Below are 26,226 nucleotides of genomic sequence, written 5' to 3'. Positions count from 1 at the left end.
TGACCCCCAAAGGACCACACAGATCCCTACCAGGCTCTGAGCTGCCATCTCTCCTGCTTTGAGACTGACACTATCCACCTAACTTGTTTTGTAGAAAGCTCCTGAAACACAGCAGGCATCCAATTAACAGGAGCTATTAAAGTTATGTTTGCGGAACACCAGCAGGATTCAATATAAAACTTGTAGGCTGGAAAAAATGTCATCAAAAGATCACTTGACTTTTTTTTCCTGAAGAAATGATCATTTTCCTAATTCCAGTGAGCTCCTGCTTCTGAGGACTTTGCAGATGCAGTTAGGATTTCTGGGCTGTCATTGCCAATAAGAGGTCATGTCCTATTTATCATCCATCCCCAGAGTTCTAGCAACTAAACAAACGAACATCTCCATGAGCTGGGAACCCAAAGGTGGTCCATACGCCTGCCTAAGAAGTACTTTTTGATTGTCACTCATTGGTATTTATCCTAAGTGTATTGGTAGACAGCATCTTCTGGTCCCCATCTTTTCACACATCCTTACTGATGGAGTAGGTGGGGAAATGATACCCAGGAGGCAGGAAGAAGGCTGAGGACACCCCAGGAAGGAAGATATGCAAATGAGTTCTAGAGGGTAGAAAGGCCACAGGAAGGGCTAGAGGGCAAAGGAAGTTGCTATTCGGTTGGTTTGTATAATGGAAATGGGTCTGAACTTTCCTAAGTATTGGACAAGGAAAGAAAAAGAAACCAGAACTTTCTCCAGAACCTATCCATAGAGGGAAACTCGAACAACATTTCAGCTTATCTGGGCTATGGCTAGGTCAAAGCTGGACCAAATGCCCTTGCTTCTGAGAACCCATGTTATCCCAAAGTTGTAAATACCTGGCCAACAGAGACCCTCACTCCTTGCCTCCCCAGCTCTGAGGGCACTAACACGACCTAGGCCAGCACCACCCATTACTACGATGCCCACCTAGCATTCATGAGGGCCCCGAGAATTGTGGGTAGAGGGCTGGCAAGCAAGCACGTGAAGCACAGACAGGGCCAGAGTCCTGCTCATGCCCCAATGAAGGGCTTCCAGGGTGAGGTTCTGGAGGTCACAGCTCCTGGACACCCATAGGACTCTCACTGAGTACCCCCTCACCTTGGGTCCGCTGCCCCTGGTGCTTTTAGGGCTGGGGTCCAACCTGATCCAACTCAAGAATAGATGCCCCCAAATCAGGGCTCCTTTCCCTATTTCCTCTTCATTTTTCCATCCATTTTCTTTTTTGGCCTCAATCTCAAAAGATCTTATTTTTCTAATTCACTTAAAAAAAAAAACCCATTAAAAGGCTTAATGGTTCTTCTAAAGAGCTTGATGGTTGATGGTGAACTAGAAAATTTGTCCAAGGGGGAGTAACACCCTAAAACTTGTTCGCCTAAACAGAGAGGTGGAGAGAACTCAGCTCCTAGGAACCCAAGCTAATTTCTTTCCAGCGTAAAACAGTGTTTCCACCCCTTTCTGATGAATCATCTACCACGTGTGGACAAAAGGACTTTTTGCTCGAGCAACAAAATAGAAACAAACGAAAGAACCCCAGTAAAATAAGTTCTCAACAGTCCATCCAGCAAGCAAAGTGGTGGAGTACCTTGTACACATTTACATAAATGCCCCCTGGCCCCTGTGAAAAGAGAGGATAAGGAGTGTGTCCTCATTTTTTCTATCCCATGTCCCTTGGCATTGTGCTTTATAAAGACCCCTCATATCTTCATTGCTGCTTCTTCAACGCTTTCTTTTCTTTTCTCTTTCTTTCTTTCCTTTTTTTTTTTTTGTTGGTCTTTTTGCCTTTTCTAGGGCTGCACCTGCTGCATGTTGAGGTTCCCAGGCTAGGGGTCTAATCGGAACTGTAGCCGCCGGCCTACGCCACAGCCACAGCAACGCCAGATCCAAGCCGAGTCTGCAAGCTACACCACAGCTCGTGGCTACACTGGATCCTTAACCTGCTGAGCAAGGCCAGGGATCGAATCCGCAACCTCATGGTTTTTAGTCGGATTCGTCAACCACTGAGCCATGACGGGAATCCCCCCTCCCTTTTTTTTTAAGGAAAGCATATAAAACCTTTTTTAATGGAGGTTTCCAGCCCAGGGGTCGAATCAGAGCTGCAGCTGCTGGCCTACACTACAGCTGCACCTGCAGCCTACACCACAGCTCATGGCAACACTGGATCCTTAACCCACTGATCGAGGCCAGGGATCCAACCCACAACCTCATGGATATTCTTTGGATTCCTTTCTGCTGAGCCACAATGGGAACTCCCCTCTTCGACTCTTTGTGATATGATGTGGATTCAAGTCCCTCCACCATTTTATTGCCATTCCTGACACATTCTCATAGAGCTTCAGCCCCCTTCAAGTGAGACCTTTGGAAGGAAATTAAGCATTTCAATTGTGATCTGTCCTGTCCAAAGCATGGACTGGAACAAGGCCAACACACTAGAACCTCTCTGTAAAGATTAATACTGACCCATTAATCTGTACCCTTATGGTCACTCAAGTAGTTCTAAACCCACCTGACTGTTGAGTTTCATCTGCATTTCTCCATCCTGAGTATACTGAAATCATAGGAGCCCTTGATAAATGTTGCTGAATTACCAAAACGCTGTGGATTATAGCTCCCCATTCTTCTAGAATCACATATCAAGTTGGATATAATTCTATCTGCCGAGCTTAAATAAGACAGTTTATTTCTGTGTGTGTGTGTGGTTATATACATATACAAAATTAAAGTGGAATTAATTTTCAGTGTGTGCCAATTTCTGCTATACAGCAAAGTGTATACAGCAAAGCAATCAGACTTCCTTCTGTCTCATGTAAAAGTCCAGGCTGGAATGTGGGCTTTGCTCCAAGGAATTATCAGGGACCTAGGCCCTTGTTGCTGAACCACACTGACTGCCCTCATCTATGTGGTCAAAAAACACTCACTCATTCACATTTTAGCAAAAAAATATGCATCTTTGTTTGGGGGCATGACTCAGAAAAGACATACCTCACTTTTGCTGGTAAACCATTGTCAGAACTTGGTAAACATATTCTAAACCTGGCTGCAGGTGAGGCTGGGAAATTTACTTTTTGTTTGGGGTGGCTCAGGAAGGCTGAATAATGTCCCTTCCCTGCCAAGATGACCATGTCCTAATCCATGGACCCTGTGCATATGCTACTTTATGTAGCAAAAGGACTCTGCAGATATGATTAAGTTAAGGATCATGAGGTAGGGAGATTATCACTGATTATCCAGGTAAATCCAATATAATAAAAAGTGTCCTGGAGTTCCCATGCTCGTCAGTGGAACTTGAATCTGACTAGCATCCATGAGGATGCAGGTTCAATCTCTGGCCTCTCTCAGTGGGTTAAGGATCTGGCATTGCCGTGAGTTGTGGTGTAGTTCGCAGACATGGCTCAGATCTGGCGTTGCCGTGGCTGTGGCTATGGCATAGGCTGGCAGCTGTAGCTCCAATTTGACCCTTAGCCTGGGAACCTCCATATGCCTCAGGTGTGGTCCTAAAAAGAGAAAAGAAAAAAAAAGTCATCCTTACTTATAAGAGTGAGGGTGGAGAGGCAGATGGTAGAGGATGGAAGCAGGGGTCACTGAAAGAGAGAGAGAGAAATCTAAAGATGTTGAGCTGGTGGCTTTGAAGGTAAAAGATGGGGACAGGTCAAGGAATTCAAGCAGCCTCTAGAAGCTGGAAAAGGCATGGAAACGTCATCCCCTAGAGCCTCCAGAAGAAACACAAGCCTACTGACCCATTTAAACTTCTGGTTCCTGGTGGCCTAGCAGTTAAAGGATCTGGAGTTGTCACTGCTGTGACTTAAGTCACTGTGGTACAGGATCAATCCCTGTCCTAGGAAACTCTGTGTGCCATGGGCACAGCCCAAAAAATAAAAATAAACTTCTGGCCTCCAGACCTATAAAATAATACATTTGGAGTTCCCGTCATGGCTCAGTGGTAACAAACCCAACTAGTATCCATGAGGACATGGGTTCGATCCCTGGCCTTACTCAGTGGGTTAAGGACCCACTGCTGTGAGCAGTGCTATAGGTCGAAGATTCAGCTCAGATCCCGAATTGCTGTGGCTGTGGTGTAGGCCGGCAGCTGCAGCTCTGATTGGAACCCTAGCCTGGGAACTTCCATGTGCCGTGGGTGCGGCCCTAAAAAGAAAAAGAAATTTATATTGATTTAGGGCACTAAATTTGTCATAACTTTTTATGGCAGCAACAGGAAACTAATATAGTATCCATTTGCTCTGCTAAAATTTCTGTTACTATGGAAAAAGGAAAGAATAGATACGGGGGGATAACTAGCAGACTATACCATGCTTTTTTTTGTAGTGATCTTAGGCCTATTCCTAAAATTCACTGCTTTCTCTTACTGGAGCCCACAGACATTCTTTTGAAAAGCCCCTTGTTTATCTTGCTTGGGCTCATTGTCCAACTCATAGGCCTGTAGTTCTAGTAATCTTTTCTATTTCTGAAAATAATTCCATCTTCCAGTCCTTCTCTTATTGGCCTTGATAAGCTAGAGTTTAAGTCATTCATTCTTTCAGTAGCAGGGACTCAAGATTTGAAATCCATCAAAGCATTAGGATATTCCCACAGTTCTTTCATGCATCTTAGAGCATCTATCCCCACCTGGGAATGGTCATCCACCCTCTCAGTGGGGACATCATCCTGCTTGAGACAGAATTCAGGAACTACACAGATGCTGAGAAGTTCTGCTTTCCCTGTCTTCTATCAGCAGTATACCTTTAGCATTCAGTAAGACTTTGAAGTTCTGGTTTAAATTACCTTTAATGATGTTGGATCACCTCCATAGGGTTTATGAAGGAGCCGGAGCCCTCGCTGCTGTCTCTTGCCCCATCAGAAAAATGCAAAGGATTCCAATTTCTCCATAGGTTTCTCCGCAATTGCTTAACTGCTTTCGAAAGGAGATCAAATGCCCACATTTCCGGGCCTCCACTCCCTTAGGCCTCTGCTCCCCATTCAGGCAATAGTGCCAGAGCTGCTAAAACAGGTGCATCTGCTTACCTTGCCTCACCCAAGATCCACTGCTTCTTCTCAGAGCCATTCTCCTTCAGCGAAGCAACCTGTGGGATGACAGCCAGGATAATGGGGAAATCAAATAATTCAAAGGCTTAAAGTTTCCAAGAGATGAGCACATTTCATTTTGTGCGGGTTTTTTTTTTTTTTTTTTTCCTCTCCTCACCTGCTCCGTGTTCTCTCTGCCAGCCCTCCCTCTGCCCCAGATTCATTGGCAGTCCAGGCAGGACCCAGCTGCCTACCGAGTGCCCTCATTAAAATGCACTGCTCTTGCTAATTAGGAGCCAAGGTTCTCCCTCGGTGGGCTTGGCCTGGGCATTGCCATTATCTTCATAAATAGACTCTTTACTTTGCAAACGGTGCTGTCATAGCCAGGCATTCCCGATCTGGCAAATGCTCTGTGCATTCTTAAGTGGCGGAGCGAATGTGTTAGCGAGAGAAGGCAGAGCATTCATGCTGAAGCAGAGGCTCTGTCCTGACTTCACCCCGCTGTCTGGGCAGCAGGCAGCCAACACAACGGCTGAATCTGCGTGTACGACCACAGTGTGCAGGAACCATATGGCCCAGATTTTCTGGGAGATCTTATTTCTCATCCTTTTAATCTTTACAGTAAAGGCAACTTTTGAAGTGCACAAATATTTTTCAAGTAATCAAATTGTTTTACTTTTTTAAAGACCGTTCCTATCTATACATTCATAGATTGGGGGAAAAATCAATTGAATTCTTTATCTCCTAAATATGCCTTATACAGTCTCCTTCTGAGAACATGTTTATTTATTTATTTTCTGTCACCTGTGAAATCTCTCTCTACTTTTGCTGCCCGTCTGTGGCTTGCTGGCCATTTCTAGTACGAGTTCTTTTGCAAGGCCTGTTCTGAGTCCCTTGATTTAATATAACTTCTTTTTCTACATTGTCAGCCTATTTGTTTATCTCTCTTTCAGGTTACCATTATTTCTGAAATGTCAGTTCTGTGCCAGGACTCATTCTGAGCACTTTATGCCTGTGTTTACAATGAACTTGCAACACACTTTGTGTTATACCCATTTTGTAGACGAGAAGATGGAGACTCAGTGACCTCAAGAAAATTGCCCATGGATATTCCTTGCCAAGGAGCAGAGCCAGGCCTGAGGCTGTGTTGCAATTCAGGGTGAACTAGATTGCAGACTCTTAAAGGGAAGAGTCTATCTCGGTCATCTCAGCATTTTCTTTCTGCCTGGAGTGCTTAAGGATAATGAATCGAGGAAACACAGCCCTTGATTATAATCTAATTAGGGAGATAAAAACGTGTCTTCAAGAAAAATGGCTATATTAATAGAAGGTAGTCTAAAATAAAAGTGCAGTTGGTACAAGCAATCCACCTTCTGCGGGTGAACTTGCATTCTACAGAATTTACTAGTAAATGGTTTGTGTGGCTGATTCAGTTATAGGGCAAACTGTTAGTCCTTCCCCTAACACATATATTAAGCATGCCTCAAGCTTTTAAAGTTATTTTTATTTACTTATTTTTTGGCCAAGGCATGAATCAGCTTCATGTGGGATCTCAATTCCCAGACCAGAGATTTAACCCAGGTCACAATGGTGAAAGGGCCAAATCCTAACCACTAGACCACCAGGGAACTCCCTCAACCTTTTTTAAAAAATTGAAGTATAGTTGATTTACAGTATTTGTGTTAGTTTCAGGTGAACAGCCTAGTGATTCAGTATTTTTGCAGATTATATTCCATTATAGGTTTTTACAAGATAATGGATATAATTCTCTGTGCGTATAAACTATCTGAGGGTCATGTTAGAAAGAGGATGCTCATGCATATTGGGGGTGGGACCCAAGAATCTGCATTTCTAACAAGCTACCAAGTGATGCTTTAGCTGCTGGTCTGCTGGCCACATTTTGAGTAGCAAGGCTCTAAGAGACTGTTCTAGGAAACTATAACTGGGGGGACCGGGGGAAAAAAGGAAGCTGGGTGGGGAGGGTGGAGGCCAGAAGGGATTAGAAATGGGAGAAAAGTACAGGGAACATCTCATATTGTCCCATGACTTTCCCTGGGTTGTACCCTTTGCCAGCAAATCCCTTGCCAAATTTCACTGACAGGCTTTTATTTATACTTTAAGGCAGCTCAGAGGTCACTGCCAGAAAATTCTGCTGAACCCCCATGCTAGGCTAGTGTTCCTCTCCCATTCATTCAGGATGATCAGCCACACTCAGTCCTGTCCATCTTCTCCCCCCTCCCCTGTTGTCCATCCCTGGAGGTCAAGGACTGTGCATTAAAGATCTAACGCATAATAGATACTCCTTAATAATTTGAGCCTACAGTGGAGACCAGGGGAGAGTAGTGAGAAGGCAACAGTATAGCAGTAGAGAGAGAGCGGAAACAAAGCTAGGGCAGCAAAGGATTTCTGTACCAGTTATTTGTTGCCACAATAAGGCTTTGTAAGAAACAACCACAAAACAAAGTGGCTTTAAACAATAAGCCTTTATTTAAGTCATGAGTGTACGGATCTGTTGGGCAGTTCTGATCCCAGGTGGCTGCTCAGGTGTCTGCACTTGGTTGGCAGATTGGCTCTGCTGATCTTGCTGGGCTCTCTCTCATCCCTGGGACCTCAGCTCAGGTCTGTGTGGTCTCTCACCCTTGCAGCTAAAAGTTTGGGCTCTTGTCCAAGGCAAAGCTCCAGGAGAGGGAAGAAAGTATGCAAGGCCTCTTGATGCTTGGATATGTGACATGATTACATCTGCTTCATCCTATTGGCCAAAGCAAGTCAAAAGGCCAGTCCAAAGTCAAGAAGTTGGGAATTATATGCTACTGCTTGATAAGAGCTGTAAGCCAAGAAACAATGGCTTAAATACACAGAGAGGAATAATTAGGGCCATTTTTACAATCAACCGTCATAATTTTAGATTGATTTAGACTCTGCCTGTTACTAAGAGCATGAAAATTCCAGGGCACACTAGCGGTGGGTCTTCACTTTCCCCCTGTCATCTTCAGGGGACAATAGAGCTGCAAACATAGCCACTCTTCATGATTTGCACATCAGTCATTCGAGCCAAATGTTCTTTCCCAGACTGGCTTCTTAGCATCTTCCTCCTACTGTCCAGCTGCTGTGTGTTCATGTAACTCAGATTTGGCCGAAAATGAGAGTGAGCAAAACATAATTAGAGAGGCATATCTGCTGCAAAAAGAAAAAAAAAACCACACCCAAACTGAAATATAAATAATTTTGGATTTCCCATTGTGGCTCAATGGGTTAAGAATCTGACTAGTATCCATGAGGAATTGGGTTTGATCCCTGGCCTTGCTCAGTGGGTTAAGGATCTGGTGTTGCTGTGAGCTGTGGATAGCAGACACAGCTTGGAGCTGGCGTTGCTGTGGCTGTGGTGTGGTAGGCTGGCAGCTGAGCTCCAATTTGACCCCTAGCCTGGGAACTTCCATGTATCTCGGGGGTGGCCACAAAAAGCAAAAAAACAAAAAAAAAGAACTTTAATGTTTAGCTTCATTTGATTACCTGTGTTCTCTCAATGTAGATACATAAGCATTGTTAGTGTACATGTATATTTTATTTATTTACTTATGTATTTATTTACAGCCGCACCTGCAGCATATGGAAGTTCCCAGGCGAGGGGTCAAATTGGAGCTGCAGTTGCCTACCCATGCGACAGTCACAGAAATTCCAGATCCAAGCCACATCTGCACCTACACCACAGCTCTTGGCAATACCAGATCCTTAAGCCACTGGGTGAGGCCAGGGGTCGAAGTTGCATCCTCACGGATAATAGTCAGATTCACTTTCTGCCGAGCCACAAAAAGAGCTCCTACGTATATATTTTAATTTAATGTTCTGAATAGCTTAGTCTATTAACTAAAGTATAAAAGACTATATGTGACTCCTCCCTCATACCTTACAAATACTCACATACACACACACATGCTGCCAATTAGTTCTTCTCAGAGGCAGTGTTATTTTTTTAAATATATCCTTTCAGGAATGCACGTATAATCACATAAAAGCAAATACATGCATATGTTATTTCCTTGATTCTGTATTTTGCTTTTTCTTTTCTGTTTTCTTTTTTTTTAACCACACCCTAGGCATGTGGAAGTGCTCCTGGGCTGTGTATTGAACCCACACAAAGCAGGGACCCCATGCCAGATCCTTAACCCACTGCACCATAAGGGAACTCCTGCTTTTATTTTTCAATTAACATCACATCCATAAAGATTTTATCAGATCAGGGACTGAAAACTTTCATTTCTTTTTCAGGGCTGAGTAATTTTCCATTGTGTGGGTGTACTCAGGTAATCAGCCCCCCACTGACAGACACTTAATTTGTTTCCATTCTTTTTCTCTTGTAGGATTAAATCTTGAGAGGAATTGTGTTAGCACAGTGATGAATTCCAAAGTTTGGCCTTGCAAATGGATAGACGACAATGACTGCTCTCTTACGTTCTGATTGGAGTCTTTGTCTTGGTTTGTAACCTTGCAACTTTTATAAACAAACAGAAAATTCCCTGAAGATGCTGGTTTGGGCCTGCGCCCAGCATTTTTGGAACTCGATGTTCTAAGTGACCTCTAGAGGAAGCCGTAGGGGATGGTGGGGAGATGGTGAGTGAGCTGAATGATATGATTAAAAATACAGCCGGCTCCGTTGCATTTTTAAAGGGCTGTTGAGAACTGTTTAGGGGAAACGCAGTTTGTTCAAGCATCTCTTTGTGCTTAAGAGCTTTTCCACATTAGCCAGACCCGCTTTGCTCCTGTCAGCGCTTTCTATTCCAGAGGGTGAAAGGGTGATGTGCAGAACTCGTGTCCTGAAAAAGCGACAAGGTGGCCGTGAGAGCTGGATGCTTAGGGGTCCCAGAACAGCTCAGGGTAGTCTAAGTGCCACACTCTCCATCGGAGACTCAGGGAGGCCCAATTGACTCATTTCTTTATTCAGCGCCGTGACATACGTCAACGGTTTCCAGATGCCAGCCTGTGCACCCACTGTCATAGAATCAGCCCAGATGTGTTGTTTAAACACAGATTCCTGGGCCCCACCTCATCAGACCGTGGAACCAGCCTCTCCAGAATCTCTAACAAGCTCCCTAGGTAACTAGGAAGCATCGTCAGGACTGGGAATACTACCGAGGCAACAGTGTGGATGCGTATCACTGCATTTAGAAACCAGGATGCTCGGGCCTTACAGACTCCATATGGGGGACACACCAAATGTTCTGCACTCTGTCAGCCTCATGCTCAGGCATGGACAAGGCCTAACATTCTTCCTGGCCCCATAGGGATCAAATGTGAAGCTCTGAGGAGTTCCCGCTGTAGTACAGGGGGTTAAGGATCCTATGCCGCAGCAAAGGTCGAAGCTGCGGCTCAGATTTGATCCCTGGCCCGAGAACTTCCATATGCTGCTGGTGCCGAGAGCAGGGGATAAAATTGAAGCTCTGGCACCTCCTGGCTCCTCAGGGTCCCCTCCCAGAGACCCCATACAGGACTCTGAAGTGGTGATTTGCAGAGGAGCCTGGTGTAAGGCAATGCTGACCCGAGGACCAATCCAATTCTCTCCCTTCTTCCTTGAATTAAGAGACACGAGCCCTTCAGAGTGAGCAATGGTCCCCTTGGTGGGAGGTGGGAGGTGGGAGTCTGGATCAGGTGCTGGGATGCATCATGCTGGCAGGGAAGCTGGTCTGGAGAGGCTAGACATAAGGCTGGCACAGTGTGCAGGCAGGGATCACGGCTCTGAAGTGGCTCTGTCCATGGAAGAGCAGCTGCCATCTCAAGAAAGAGACTTAGGCCATTGGGTAATAGTGGTGGGTGAAGGGGAGACTCAGGTGGCAGAGGAGGGGAGAGGGGGGACCCAGCTGGTGAAGGGGGAGGGGAGAAGGGAAACTAAGGTCGTGAGGGGGAGGGGAGGAAAGGAGATTCAGGTGGCCCCCTGCACATACACCAAGGAGAACTGTCTTGTCTTAAATTTTTTTTTTTTTTTTTTTTTTTTGCCTTTTTAGGGCCGCACCCATGGCACATGGAGGTTCCCAGACTAGGGGTCGAATCAGAGTGTAGCTGCTGGCCTATGCCACAGCCAGAGCAACACCAGATCTGAGCTGCATCTGTAACATAGACCACAGCTCACAGCAATGATGGATCTTTAACCCATTAAGCAAGTCCAGGGATTAAACCTGCCGGCCTCATGGATGCTAGTCAGATTGTTTCTGCTGAGCCATGACGGAAACTCCTCATCTTAAAGTCCAGAGTCTATTTAAGAATCTGTTTTTCGGAGTTCCCGCCATGGCGCAGTGGTTAACGAATCCGACTAGGAACCATGAGGTTGTGGGTTCGGTCCCTGCCCTTGCTCAGTGGGTTAATGATCCGGCATTGCCGTGAGCTGTGGTGTAGGTTGCAGACGCAGCTCGGATCCCACGTTGCTGTGGCTGTGGCGTAGGCCGGTGGCTACAGCTCCGATTCGACCCCTAGCCTGGGAACCTCCATATGCCGCGGGAGCAGCCCAAGAAATAGCTAAAAAAAAGAGAGACCAAAAAAAAAAAAAAAAATCTGTTTTTCTTAACGTCCAGAGTCTGATTTTCTGAGGGGGAACTCCTCCTCCGCATGTGTGTGGCCATGCTAGAGGTGGGCCTGTGTCTCCACTGGGAAGGGTGCTGCTGGCTCTGGGACCAAATGGCCAGGGGTGGCCATTCTCCCCTACTTGCCCCTTCATGGACAGGAGACAGATCTTCCTACTGCTGCTTGGATGTGCTAAGAGTTTACTCTCCAAGCTCCGGCCAGGATTCTGGAGAAGCAGGCAATAACGCCTTGCTCTTTCAGGACGTAGCTCTGCAAACAAATCTTTTAAAAGTCAAGAGCAGTTTCTCGAAATGTTCATTGTGCTCTGCACGTAGTTGCTTCTCAATAAGTCTGAGGCCAGTTAATGACAAAAGATCAATTATCACCCTCAAAGTAAGAGAGAGCTCGATATAAAAAGATACGCTCTCCTATGATGTGAGGACACGGTAACATTCTTATATTTTCTAATATCTTGAATCCACACTAGAATGTTTGGCAACAATGATTTGCAGTCGTCCTCTGTGCTTTGAAAATATTCCACCTTTGGGAAGGAATAAATGGATAAAGGTTTCACATGGAAATGTCTTCATGGATTAAAATTTTTATTTCATTTTATTTTATCTTGGCTGTATCTGAGGCACATGGAAATTCCCAGGCCAGGGACTGAAACTGCATCACAGCTGCGGCAACACTGGACCCTTAAACTGCTGCGCCACAAGGGAGCCTTCTGGAGTAAGGAATTTTGGGTAAGTACTTCAGAGAACAAGAGAACATACTCCAAACCCTCTGGCTCTGAGTATCGGTCCCGGGTTTAAACCAAGTCACCTGGAAGCGTTTTGACTCTGCAGTTGCCTGGGCTTCAGTGTCAGGGCTCTGATGGGCAGAGGTGCCCATGAAGGGCCTGAGCAGGAACTGGTGGTAAAGATTTTGATGAAGGGCAAGTTTTCGTCTGGCTGGAAGGGATTTGTGGAAAGAGGAGAAAGGAGAAAAAGACAAAGGCAACACAGAGAGAAGAGACCCTCTACATGGGGAAATGGAGAGAGAAAGGAATGGAGCTTCCAGAAGCTGAGGTTGTGAGAGACAAAGACAGAGGTAAGGATAGCGGTTTAATCTATCTTTTCAAAGAACCAACTTTTAGGTTGTTCTCTCTCGGTTTTTTGTTTGTTTGTTTGTTTGTTTTCATTATCCTTGATTTCTGCTCTTATCTTTATTATATCCTGTTGTGTCCTCTCTCTATAGCTGCTTCCAGATTTTTTTTTCCTTTGGTTTTCAACAATTTAATTATAGTGTCTCTTGATATGGATGTCTTTGGATTTCTGCTTTTGCAAGTTCGCTGAACGGCTTGAATCTAAATATTAATATCTTTGGGGGTTCCCACTGTGGTGCAGTGGGTTAAGAATCCGACTGCAGTGGCTCAGATGGCTGCAGAGGTGCAGGTTCACTCCCTGGCCTGACGCAGTGGGTTAAAGGATCCAGCGTTGCCACAGCTGAGGGTTGGATTCAATCCCTGACCCAGAAACTTCCAAATACCATGAGCGCAGCCATTAAAAAAATATGTCTTTCACAAAATATGGAAAGTTCAAGTCGTTATTTCCTCTAATAATTTTTCTGCACTGCATTCTTTCTGTTCTCTTTCTAAGATGCCAATGACATCAATATTAGACCTAAAAATGTCCAATGACTTTGGCAATGTCCCATATGTCCCTGAGGTACTCCTCTTTTTTGTTTGTTTTCAATTTTTTTCTTTACTGTTGTTGAGATTAGATGATTTCTATTGCTTTATTTTCAAGTTCATTGATTCTTTCCTCTAGCATCTCCATTCTGCCGTTTTTAAATATAATAAATAAAATGGACCCATCCATATATTTTTAATATCTTTTCCTGTTTATTTAAAAAATTTATTATAGTTGATTTACATCCATCCATGTATTTTTTATTTTATTTTATTTTGCTTTTTAGGGCCACACCTGTGGCATATAGAAGTTCCCAGGTCAAATCGAGTTACAGCTGCTGGCCTATGCCACAGCCAGAGTATCGAAAGATCCAAGCCGAGTCTGTGACCTACACTACAGCTCTCGGCATCATCAGATCCCAGACCCGCTGAGCGGGGCCAGGGATCAAACCTGCATCATCATGGATACTAGTCAGATTTGTTTCCTCTGAGCCATGACGAGAATGCCCATGTATTCTTAGAAGTTTAGTTATTGTATTATCTAATTCTAAAATTACCATTTTGTTCTTTTCTTTTTTTAAATAATTCTATTTCTTTACTGAGACTTTCTACCATTCTATTTCAGTCAAGAACGTTCTACCTTACTTCCTCGAGGAATCTTATAATAGTTGCTTTAAAGTCTTTGATTATTCCAACATCTGTATCATCTTACTGTTGACATCTGTTGACTAGCTCTTCCTATGCAAGTTGAAATGTTTTTGGTTCATTGTATGCCTTGAAATTTTTAATTATATTTTGGACACTTTCAATATTATGTTATGAGACTCTGGGTCTTGTTTAAATCCCATGGAGATTGCTGATGCTTTTGGTTTAGTAGGCAGCTAAGCTGGGTTGAGGACCTATGTTCCAGCTATATACTTCTGTGTGAGTGGTTCCAATGTCAATTCAGTTTTCAAAGCCTTTGCAGTGCGACTCTGATCTGCCCCTCATGTAATGACCCTGTGGCCAGCCTTGGATGCGGGCTGTGGTCTCTCCCATAGTTCAGTCTTCAAAGTCTGTAGTATGTTGTTTAGAGTCAGGTTCATGCATGCGAAGCTTGTGGATAAGCTCAGGAATTCATCAACAATGTCCCAAGATCCTCCCTACCCACAAACTCCCCAGTACTTTCTGGCTCCCCGAGGCTCCATTTTTCATTCCCTTAATCTGAGAGCTGGGGCTCTAGTTCCCTTGCTCTGCCGCCTACTTCCGTGAGCGCATCTACATCTGGGGCCAAGTGGCAGCAGAACAGAGAGAAATAGCCCACTGCCCGGAGACCACAGCTCCTCAAATCAGAGTGGGAGTTTCCCTTTTCTCATGGTTTTAGTGCCATGGATCCCACTTCTGGGATGTCCCCACCTCCTCAGGATTGTCTGGGGACTAGGGGACCATAAAACAGAGAAAAGAAAAATGGACCATTTTCTCCACTCCTGCTAAGCATTAGGAGTTTCCTTTCTGCTTGTTGAGCTAGAAGTGGAGGGCTTCGCCTGGAACTCTCTACTCATGTCTCATTCTCACTTTCAGTTTTTAGGCTGCTTTGAGTCCAGCCAAGGGACACCAAGGGGAAAAAAGTGGGAGGAGGGAACTCAGTCCTGGTTCTGTGGTACTTCAAATTCTGGTCTTCTTTCCCAATCTACCTGCTATCATTTATTTTTCACAGTCCTTAAATAGCTGCTTCATGAATTCTTTCCAGTTTTTATAACTGAATTCAGTGGGAAAGACAGGACAGAGTATGCCCGCTCCATCCTCATGCTTCTATTTTGCTTTGCAAGGATTCCACCCACCTCTGCTCAACAGGTTATAAACTAATGAACTAGGATTTTACCTTTTACTTTATGTCATTCAAAGACAAAGTGTACAAAGGCAAAAATCACTATGGGAGAAGTTGATCTATCCAGGAAAGCAATATATGTTTGCTTTCTTAACTTTTATATTACTTTGCTTCCTCCCTCGGATCATGGGCAAGAGAAATCAAAGATAGAGCCTGGTTGCTACGCACTTCACATGCTTGCTGGGAAAAATGCCTACCCGTGCTTCTCGCGCACACACACAAAAAAACGAGCATGGGACCTTCATCCCAGGGTTGTGATTTAGGAAAATAGGTTGTTGTCCATACCGAGAGGTCTTTCACATAGGCCTAGGGATTTAACTGCAATTCACAGAAGACCTGTTCACGATCTTGCTTTCTCGTAGCTTTTTGTAAATATGCAGTGAACTGCCAAGACCAGGATGTTCTTCCTCAAGGACATCCAAGGAGATAAGATTTAATTTGCTCTTCTGTTGGCCTGATTGGGGTGGGTGAATTCCAGGGAGCGATGTATGTTTTCAGTAAACTCAGCAAGCCATTGTTGAACTGAATTTCTGCAGATATTGTCAGTGGGAACATAATTTGGGTCAATGAATCATAAACTCCATTTTGGTAATCTGCCCAAGACAACAGCAAGAATGTAGCAATCCCAATGGGGAAAACGGGAAAGACACACTCATAACTAAATAGCATGGCATCGGGGCAGGAGGGGAAAGAATGAGCCACTCTGCCGGATGGATTGCAGACTTCTTTTCCACCCATTAGTCACTGAACAGGTAGGGTCGTTTTTTTCTCCTTAAGTGCTGGGAATAACCATGAAGCTGTGAACACAAACCTCACAGCCCCAAACAAACAGGAACATGACACTTGAGCTAGGTCCCCTAAGACACTCAGATGACAACCTCTGTTCAGTTTATCAACCCATACTCGTCCCTTGGAACAAATCCACAGATTTTAAAGGCATGTCACGTGCCGTTCTTGTTTCGGTAGGTTACAGAAAACAGCCAGTTCATATCTTGGCTTTACCTGTCCTTCCTTTTGTGTCACAAAACTCACTTTTAAGTGAAGAAACAGTCTGAACAGTAACACTCCAAGTCCAGGAGTGAAGTCTAGGAGCTGCCACTTGAATGTCCTTCTGTTTAGCTCATTAGGGTCCTGGAAGAAGAGAAGCATTTTCCCTGAGGGCTTATCCAGAACCAAGGTCAGACAGTTCTTCCTTTACCCTCCACCCCCAGCCTCTTGATCAGTTAGTCCTCAAGAGCTTTGCGCAAGTGAGAACAGCTGTCCTCTGTTTCAGACAAGGACTGACAAGAAAAGGGTAGTAGTTTCCTTGCAGCAGGAGGGATGTGGATTTGATGTGAGAAAGAATCGCTAGGAGTTCCTGTCGTGGCTCAGCGGTTAACAAACCTGACTAGCATCCATGAGGACGCAGGTTCAATCCCTGGCCTGGCTCAGTGGGTTAAGGATCTGGCACTGCTGTGAACTGTGGTGTAGGTCACAGAAGCGGTTCGGATCCTGTGTTGCTGTGGCTGTGGCGTAGGCTGGCAGCTGCAGCTCTGATTCAACCCCTTGCCTGGGAACCTCCATATGCTGCGGGTGTGGCCCTAAAAAGACAAAAAGGCAAAAAGAAAAGAAAGAATTGCTAGACTGTGTGTGTTGTGGGATGGAGGAATGGGTTCCGGGCGGGGGGGGAACGCGTGGTCTTCTTTGTAAAGATATAAAAACAGCTCTTTTCGTGGGGTAGTTGAAGACAGGCCTTCCGGGAGGCCAAACTACCAGCATCCTGCCTTTAAGCCTAGCAATTCTTTTCTTTCTTTTTCTTTTTTTTTTGCTTTTCAGGGCCACAGGTGCCACATATGGTGGTAGCTCTTGTTAGCTTTCCTGGACTCCCCAAGTTGGGGGATCCCCCTCTCAGTGGAGAGTCTCTGGCTTCAGCAGCCAAGGGCCCCACTCAGCATGTCATTCTGTCCCCATCCCCCATCCACCCTTGGGGAAAGACAGGCTTGGTCAAGGGAGCTCAGGCTTTGCACCTGGCACCCAACAAAGTCTTTTTCCCACCAGGTGCCCCATTTTGGTTAAATAAATGATATATTAAACTCACTTGCAGTGAAATCCACAACCCTAACCCCCACCTACCCCTCTCTTCCTGTTACACACAAAGGCACAAAGTAAAACCCAGCCTACTGCTGCTGCCACCACCACTGCTTCCAGTTGACATTTGTTTCACACTTAATATTTTTTTCCTTTTTTCCTTTCATGGCCGCACCTGCAGCATATGGAAATTCCCAGGCTAGGGGTCATCCTGGAGCTGCAGCTGCCGGCCTGCGCCACAGCATAGCAATAGTGGGAGCTGAGCCACATCTGTGAGTTACACCGCAGCTTGTGGCACCTCTGGATCCTTAACCCAGTGAGTGAGGCCAGGCATCAAACCTGCATCCTCATAGAGACAACATTAGGTCCTTAACCTGCTGAGCCACAGTGGGAACTCCTGCACTTACCAACAGTGTAATCTTCATAATAGTGTTCTGAGGTAAGGACATTATCCTTACTTTCAAGATGAGGAGGTTGAGGCGGTCTGGTTCCAAACTGTGTGCTCCTGACCATCAGATGACACAGCTTTTCCAGTGAATGGGTATGTAGTAGAGCGGAAACAAAGTGGCCTTTGAGGCTGGAAGTGTTCTTGGCTTGGACTCATTGGATGAGGGATCTTAAGCAGGTTCCCGAACTTCTCTGAGCCTCCCTTTTTTATTATCTACAAAAGAAGTGTACTTCCTACCACCGATAAATAAAAGGAATATCCAAGGATCTCATGTCTCTCTCTCTTGAGTCAGCTACAGAGATTTATTCCTAAACATCCAGTCTCTGCTTCTGGACCCTTCCTTGGCTCTTAGGCAAGAGGGCCGTTTCGCTTTCTTGTCATTCTTGGCTCCAGGGGAGCCGCCCTTTACCTTTCCTTCAAGAAATTTGCCTTTGCATTTACACCTTGCCTTACTTAGGCACAAGAGGCCCAGCTTTCGGCCTGTCTTGGCTTTCAACACGCTTTCCTCGCTAAGCTCAACCATTTCTAAGTGATTTCTAAATCATTCTAATTAAAAGTGAGAGACCAGGAATTCCCGTTGTGGCGCAGTGGTTAACGAATCCAACTAGGAACCATGAGGTTGCAGGTTCGATCCCTGCCCTTGCTTAGTGGGTTAAGGATCCAGCGTTGCCGTGAGCTATGGTGTAGGTGTAGGTCGCAGACGCGGCTCGGATCTTGCGTTGCTGTGGCTGTGGCGTAGGCCGGTGGCTACAGCTCCGATTGGACCCCTAGCTTGGGAACCTCCATATGCCACAGGAGCAGCCCTAGAAAAGGCAAAAAGACAAAACAAACAAACAAACAAAAAACAAAAAGTTAGAGACCTGTAACTCTCCCTTTCACTTAAATACTTAGAGGCCATCATAGGGTTATTAATTGGCCTAATTTCTTTCTTTCTTTTTCTTTCTTTGGTCCTTCCTTCCTTCCTTCCTTCCTTTCTTTCTTTCCTTCTTTCTTTCTCTCTCTCTCCCTCTCTGTCTTTCTTTCTTTGCTTTTCAGGGACTCACCCTTGGCCTATGGAGGTCCCCAGGCTAGGGGTCAAATTAGAGCTACATCTGCTGACCTATGCCACAACCACAGCAACGAGGGATCCGAGCCACGTCCACGACCTACACCACAGCTCACAGTAATGCTGGATCCTTAACGCACTGAGCGAGGCCAGGGATCAAACCCTCAACCTCATGCTTCCTAGGTGGATTCATTTCTGCTGCCCACGACGGGAACTGCAGTTGGCCTAATTTCAATATCGTTGTGTCTCAGGGACTAGGGAGACTTGAGGAGAGGCAAGGGGGCATCGGCTGGTTGGTGGAGAAGTCAGAACACAAAACATCTAGGAATCACGTTCACTGCCTTATATGTATGCTATTGACAGCGCTCCCAGTCACAACAGCAACATCAAAGATCAGTGACCACCGTAGCAAACATAATAATGAAAAGTTTGAAATATTGCAAGAAATACCAAAATGTGACACAGAAACACAAAGTGAGCAAATGCTGTTGGAAAAACGGTACCAATAGACTCGCTCAACTAAGAGTTGCCACAAATCTTAAATTTGTTTTTTTTTTAAAGAAAGAAAAAATTCAATATCTGCAAAATGCAATAAAACCAGGTGTGCCTGCCCTGAAGCGGTACAGTCGGCTGTCTCTCCATGTGCGCTCCGATGGTTAGCTTTCATGTGGCATGTGCACAGCAAAGGTGGGCTATTGCTCTTGTACGCAGCTGTGCCGGATCGGATACCCAACCGTGCCCCCTAGAGACAGTTCCCACTGGAGGGTGTGAGTGGGCGTGGCCAACGGTTCCGCCACCCCAGGTGTTCAGGTTCCTGGCAGTAGTGCCTGGAAGGTGCTCAAAAAGGTTTAATGAACAAAGAACAGTTGTTCCTTGCTTTTGGCTACAGCCTCTGCTCATGTATTGAGTCTGCTCGATGCCAAGACCAACTCAGTTTTGCAAATGAAGAACATTATATTGGGAATCTAGTATCTGTCAGGCTCAGTGCCTACCAGGCACCATCTCATTTAGTCCCCAAAAGCCAGTGAGGAAGGTGCTATGTTGGCCATTTTATGGATGCAGAGGAGCCCCAAGTTTAGAGAGATCATGAACTGCTCAATGTGAAAAGAAGTCCCTGGAAGAGACCACACTCAACCTTTATCAGCGTGAGAGAGTTGTGAAGGCTTTTCTCGTTTCCCTTCCTCCTGGTAAAAGGCTGTTTTGTTTTGTTTTGTTTTTGTTTTTGTTTTGGCTGCACTTTCAGCATGCAGAAGTTCCCGGGCAAGGGATAGAAGCCGCGGCAGTGACCCCGAGCTGCAATAGTGACAATGCCCGATCCTTAACCTGCTGAGCCAACAGGGAACTCTTAAAAACTGTTCTCATCCAGGAGTTCCCGTTGTGGCTCAGTGGTTAACAAATCCAACTAGGAACTATGAGGTCGAGGGTTCGATCCCTGGCCTTGCTCAGTGGGTTAAGGATCCGGTGTTGCCGTGAGCTGTGGTGTAGGTTGCAGACGTGGCTCGGATTCTGTGTTGCTATCTCTGGCGTAGGCCGGTGGCTACAGCTCCGATTTGACCCCTAGCCTGGGAACCTCCATATGCTGCAGGAGCAGCCTAAGAAATGGCAAAAAACAAAAACAAAACAACAACAACAACAAAAAAACTGTTCTCATCCAGACAAGCCTAGTCACTGTGACTCTATCCAGGGCTCTCATCACCCAGGCCCCTTCAAAACCCTTGTAGGTGGCTCGGCTCTCTCACCAGCACAATGTCTCTGGACTCAGCCCTATGGACAGGGGCACAGGAACCTCCAGTTCCTCCTCTTCTTCCTTTGGTGCCCTGGTGGCCCTGCCTTCCCCCTACCTGGTGGTTCTGAGGAGGTGTTGCCTGAGTGAGTTGGGTGGTAACAGGCAGGACCCACCTTACTGCTTTATTTCTCGCCTGTACCCCTGCGGGCCTCGGCTCTTTCCCATGCCTCAGACACCAGCGGCTGGTTCATCTTTTCATGGAGCTAAACTTTTTAATTATACCTCAATTTAGTGACCATGGAAGGTGGGTTTTTTTATGATGCCTCCCTGTCCCAAGCATTTCATGTCCTTGCATTTGCTGTCACAGCAAATACCCCTGCCCCCCAGCTTGGGCACTATGACTGTCTGGGCCCTGGTGGCATGCCCACCCCTGTGGATTGGGTGAAGGACACTTCCCTGGAAGATAAGTATAGTTACCAAAAAAGAAAAAAAAAAAGGAACTGAGAATGTGTAGGACAGATAAAACTACATCTGCCACAATCAACTTCATTGAGATACAAACCAATGAAGAACTGGGTTTGAGGAGGAAGGGATAGACTCCATGACTTTTTTAAAAAGTAAATGTTTTTTCCTTTTTTTTCTTTTTGTTTTTATGGCCACACCTGCAGCAGGTATGGAATTTCCCAGGCTCAGGGTTGAATTGGAGCTGTACCTCCGGCCTACATCCCAGCCACAGCAACACCAGATCTGAGCACATCTGGGACCCATGCCACAGCTTGCAGCAACACTGGATCCTTAACCCCGAGCAAGGCCAGGAATTGAAACTGAATCCTCAACGTTGGTTCCTTAACCCACTGAGACACAACTGGAACTCCTAACAAGCAACTTTTTTAAAGAGCTAGAATGAACCAGACTTGGTGACAGATAAGAAATGGGGAAAGAAAGAGGGAGAAAAGAGGAAGCCTTTCATGAAGGCTTGAAGGATGCCGGAACGCATGCCTGAAGGATGCTCAGCTTCCTCCCATTGGCCTCATACACCCTGTGCGGACCCGTTAGTGCGCTGTGTGCAGGATGCCCATGCAACCCAAGCACGTCATAGATTCTGTGCAAAGGCTCCTGGACGCTAGAGGGCCCCTTGCAGTTCAGGTTGTCAGCCAGGTGGGGAGGTGCCCTGGGGCAGCCTGTTCGGAGATGCTGATTTCTGGAGAGCAGTTTTCTTGCCCGGCGTGTTGGCAGAGAACATGAGGATGGTGGCCGTCCCCTCGGGTTTGGGGAAAGGCTGGTTGGCAGGGCTACGGAAGGCTTTCAGCTGCTAACACCCTCAGCTGGCTTCAGGGACTGAGAGGCAGTGGGGGCTGCCAAGGACATGACATTTCTCATGCTAATTATGAAGCAAGGTGGCATCCATAGCTCAGTGATTGATGTTTTTATGCTGCATATCAAGCCTTATCTAAGGATAGGTGAGACCATGAGCCTCTGCTTTGGAATCGCTCCCATAGTTTATGTTCCCAGAGCTTTAGTGTTGCTCGATGGTCCTGTATTCCTATGGATACAGAGTGCCTGACCTCAGCCTCGTCTCATGCTGCCTCCAAAGGGGCCAACATCGATCCCTTCTGAGCGTGTCCTGATACCTAGATGTTGGAGAAGAGCTGGACTGGGAGCACCCATGGGAGTTGGGGGGGTGTGGGTAGGGAATCATTCTTCTGTTCTTCTTAGTTAAATTCACCCCTGACACTGAACTTCTTGAAATCTGTGGGCATCTTTTGGGCAGGAAGCTCCTCTTTGCAGGGATCCTGATTCTGTCTGTGTGTGGGTGTGTGGGTGGGAGGGTGTTCACATGAGTACAGAAGGCTTTGTATGGCCTCGGAAAGATGTCCACAGTACATGGCTAAATGAAGAAAAATCAAAACAGAGAGTTCTCTGGTAGCTTAAGGATCCGGCATTGTCGCTGCTATGGCTATGGTTACAGCTGTGGCAAGAGTTTGGTCCCTGGCCCAAGATATTCTGCATGCCATGGGTGCAGCCAAAGGAAAAGAAAAAGGAAAAAAAAAAAAAGGGAAAGGAAAGAAAAAAATCAAACAGTAGATAGAGTATGAACCTCATGTTACAAAATCTGTTACAAGTATGTATGTGTATATATAATTACATTCGGAGAAAGTTTGGGAAAATACACAATAAAATGTCAGTACAGATTTTATCTGTATTAGAAGATCTTGGGGGTTTGTGTGTATGCACATTTTGAGTTTTGTCTTCTTTGATTTATTCTTCTTTTCTAATTTTTCTTTAATGAATATATACTATTTATATGATAATAAAACACAACTCCCAAACATAAAGCAATAGGAGACCTAAATGACCTAATAATCTGATCCCTTTTTTATTTTTTATTTTTACTTTTTTGCTTTTGTTTAGGGCTGTATCCAAGGCATAAGGAAGTTCCCAGGCTAGGGATCAATTCGGAGCTGTAGCCACTGGCCTACACCACAGCCACAGCGACGCTAGATCTGAGCTGAGTCTGAGACCTACACCATGGCTCACAGCAACGCTGGATCCCTGACCCACTGAGCGAGGCCAGGGATCGAACCTGCATCCTCATGGATACTAGCTGGATTAATGTCTGCTGAGCCACTACAGGAACCACGTGATCCCTTTTTATTAGCACAAGGCCTGAAAAACAGTCAGGATGGACCATCGCAATGGACTGAATCATCATGTTCCCCATATTCCTATGCTGAAATCCTAGCCCCCAAAGGGATGGTATTAGAAGGGGTGACTTTGGGGAGGTAGTCAGGGCATGAGGGTGGATCACATAGAGGATTAGTGTCCCTACAAAAGAGACCCGTGGAGCCCCCCTCCCACTTCTACCACATGAGGACACAGCAAGAAGACAGCTATGAACGCATCAACAACAAGGTCCTACTGTGTAGCAAAGGGAAAAAGAAGAAGACAACAACTCTGGACCAGGAAGCAGGCACTCCCCAAACACTGAATCTGGGACTTCCCAGCCTCCAGACCTGTGAGAAATCCATTTCTGTTGTTGGCCAGCCAGCCAGTCCACAGTATTCTGTGATCGCAGCCTGAACAGACTGGGGAAAACTTGTATCTAAAAAGATTCAGAGGGAGCAGTAACGAATCTGATTAGTATCCATGAGGATGTGGGTTCAATCCCTGGCCGTGTTCAGTGGGTGAGGAATCTGGTGTTGCCGTGAGCTGTGGTGTAGGTCGCAGGATCGGATCTGATATTGCTGTGGCTGTGGCGTAGGCTGGCAGCTGTAGCTCTGATTCGATCTGTAGCTCTGATTCGATCTCTAGCCTGGGAAATTCCACATGCTGCAGGTGAGGCCCTAAAAAGTAAAAGAAAGGATTCAGAGGACTCTGCCTCTCAGCTCTACTTGGGCTCTTGGGTATGTGCATCTGATTTGATGTGCAAGGAATTCCAAGTGTATCAACCCACCTCAAGGACTGGTGTTCCCTGAGTCCATCTTGCAGGGAGGGAGAGAGAGAGGGTGATGAAATGGAGGCAGGATTTGAGGTGAGGATGGAGTCAGTGGGCAGGTATCAATAAATATGACATGAACTTTCACCGACTCTGACGGCTCGCTGGCATTTTTGCTGTGGAATTACCCATGAATGATGTTCCTCTGATAACTAGAGTGAAGCCAGTGTTACTCATTCCTATAAGAATTACAAAAACAACAACAACAAAAAACCCTTTCTATGTTACCCATCCACCACCCCACCCCTATTCCAGGATCATACACCCCATGGCAAAATTCGAATCGCTGAGTTTTTGGGAGTCTGACACAGTTGGGAGTGTGAAATGCAGCCATCTGGCAGGCCAGAAAGCAAGTGGCTTTGAAATATTTATTTCTGGGAAGCATTAACTATGATTTTTAACCATGTACTGGGAAGTTCTGAGCAGAAGCACAGCTTGGGGCCCTAGCCAGCCAACCAAGAACTACTGACTGAGCTATTTTTCCCTGAGGATAAAGCAGGTAATAGGCCTGAAGGGGAAAAGTAATGGCTCCCCTTTTGCTTTGTAGGCCCTTTTGTGGTTTTTGGAAGAATCTTGGTTGAGCGAGGAGGGTGCTGGTGCTGAGATTAACAACCCTTGGTCCTCTGGGAGGCCCTGGGAGCTTTAAAAATGTCTTCCAGAGCTGGGTGATTAAGAGGAGGGGTGGGGGGAAGAATCTGTCTTAATCAGTAGCAGGAGCCTGAATGTTGGGCTCCCTGGTAAAGCATCTGCAAGGGCCATTACCTTTCATTAATTACACAATAAACAACTCTTCAGTGAAACGGGCTACAGGAGGCAGGAGAAAGAAGGCAGTTCAGGTGTCCTTTGGGCGGTAGTCACATCCTGGACCCAGTGAGGCAGATCCTTCCCTCTGTACCTGCCTGCAGAGATGCTCATGTCCTAGTGGACCAGCCCTCCCCAGGGCCGGAGATGGGCCTCCTTATCCACGTTCATTGGACTCATCAGGTGCTATTCCTCTATCTACTGTTGTCAGGAAAAAATGGGAGGAGCAAAGACTGAAAGAACAAAGACATTTCCCCCCCCCCCACATTTCCAGCTGAAGCAGTGAATATCGGATCATTTATATAGGAGATGTTCTTGGGATTTTTCCAGATTATTTTAAGAAGGCAGGCGCTTTCTGAAAATGAGCATTCTGCTTTTGGGTAAATTTTTGAAAGCCATCTGTACTAGAGTGCTAATAATATTTTGTTTTCCTCCGCTTTCTCTCCAAAGCGTCCTAAACTTCTTCCCCAATCCCATATACCCAGTTTAGCTGTAGAGAGGCCAGCATTACAGGCTGTAGGGCTCTGTGGGATTTACAGTTTTATGGGAAGACTAACTTATGTATTGGTGGGTTTTTTTCTGACCCTAATGCTGGGCAAGGGATGTTCTGTTTAAAACAGAATTGTACCCACCCCACTGTTCATAGCAGCACTACTTTCAATAGCCAAGACATGGAAGCAACCTAAGTGTCCATTGACAGATGAGTGAATAAAGAAGATGTGGCACATATATATGCAATGGACTATTACTCAGCCATAAAAAAGAATGAAATAATGTCATTTGCAGAACATGACCTAAAGATTATTGTATTCAGTGAAGTAAGTCAGAGAAAGACAGATGTCATATATCACCTACATGTATAATATTAAAAAAAAGTGATGTGAACTAACTTATTCCCAAAGTACAAAGAGACTCACAGACACAGAAAATAAATGTATGGCTACCAGAGGGGATAGTGGCTGGAGCAGATAAATTAGGAGTTTGGGATTAACATATGTACACTACCACACATGAAACAGATAATCAATGAGGGGGTTCTCTTGCAAGGCAGCAGGTTAAGGATCTTGCATTGTCACTGTAAGGACTTGGGTTGCTGGTGTGGCTCAGGTTTGATCCCTGACCCGAGAACTTCCACATGCCCAGAGTGTGGTCAAAAAAAAAAAAAAGATAATCAACAAGGACCTACTGTATAGCACAGGGGACTATATTCAATGTCTTGTAATAACCTATAATAGAAAAGAATCTGAAAAAGATTATATAAAAAACTGAATGCCTTTGCTATACCCCTGAAGCTAACACATCATGGTAAATTAACTGTTCCTCATCTTTAAAAATGGTTAGAAATTAGGAGTTCCTGTCGTGGCTCAGTGGAAATGAATTTGACTAGGATCCACGAGGCCACAGGTACGATCCCTGGCCTCACTCCGTGGGTTAAGGATCTAGCGTTACCGTGAGCAGTGGTGTAGGTTGCAGACACGGCTCAGATCTGGCATTGCTGTGGCTGTGGTGTAGGCCAGCAGC

General features: G+C 45.6%; 1 protein-coding gene across 1 annotated transcript in view; it reads right to left on the bottom strand.

Moving 5' to 3' along the window:
• SORL1 (sortilin related receptor 1) overlaps nucleotides 1-5,084 on the bottom strand; it is a 218,321-nt gene extending 213,237 nt beyond the window's left edge. Inside the window, exon 1 of the mRNA XM_021063014.1 lies at nucleotides 5,035-5,084. The gene's annotated coding sequence lies outside the window, so the exon portion shown is untranslated. The remainder of the gene's footprint in view (nucleotides 1-5,034) is intronic.

Source organism: Sus scrofa, chromosome 9 (genome assembly GCF_000003025.6).
Source record: "Sus scrofa isolate TJ Tabasco breed Duroc chromosome 9, Sscrofa11.1, whole genome shotgun sequence".
NCBI classification, from domain to species: Eukaryota; Metazoa; Chordata; class Mammalia; order Artiodactyla; family Suidae; genus Sus; species Sus scrofa.
Note: the sequence above shows the minus strand (reverse complement) of the source record. Positions and strands in the feature narration are given on the sequence as shown.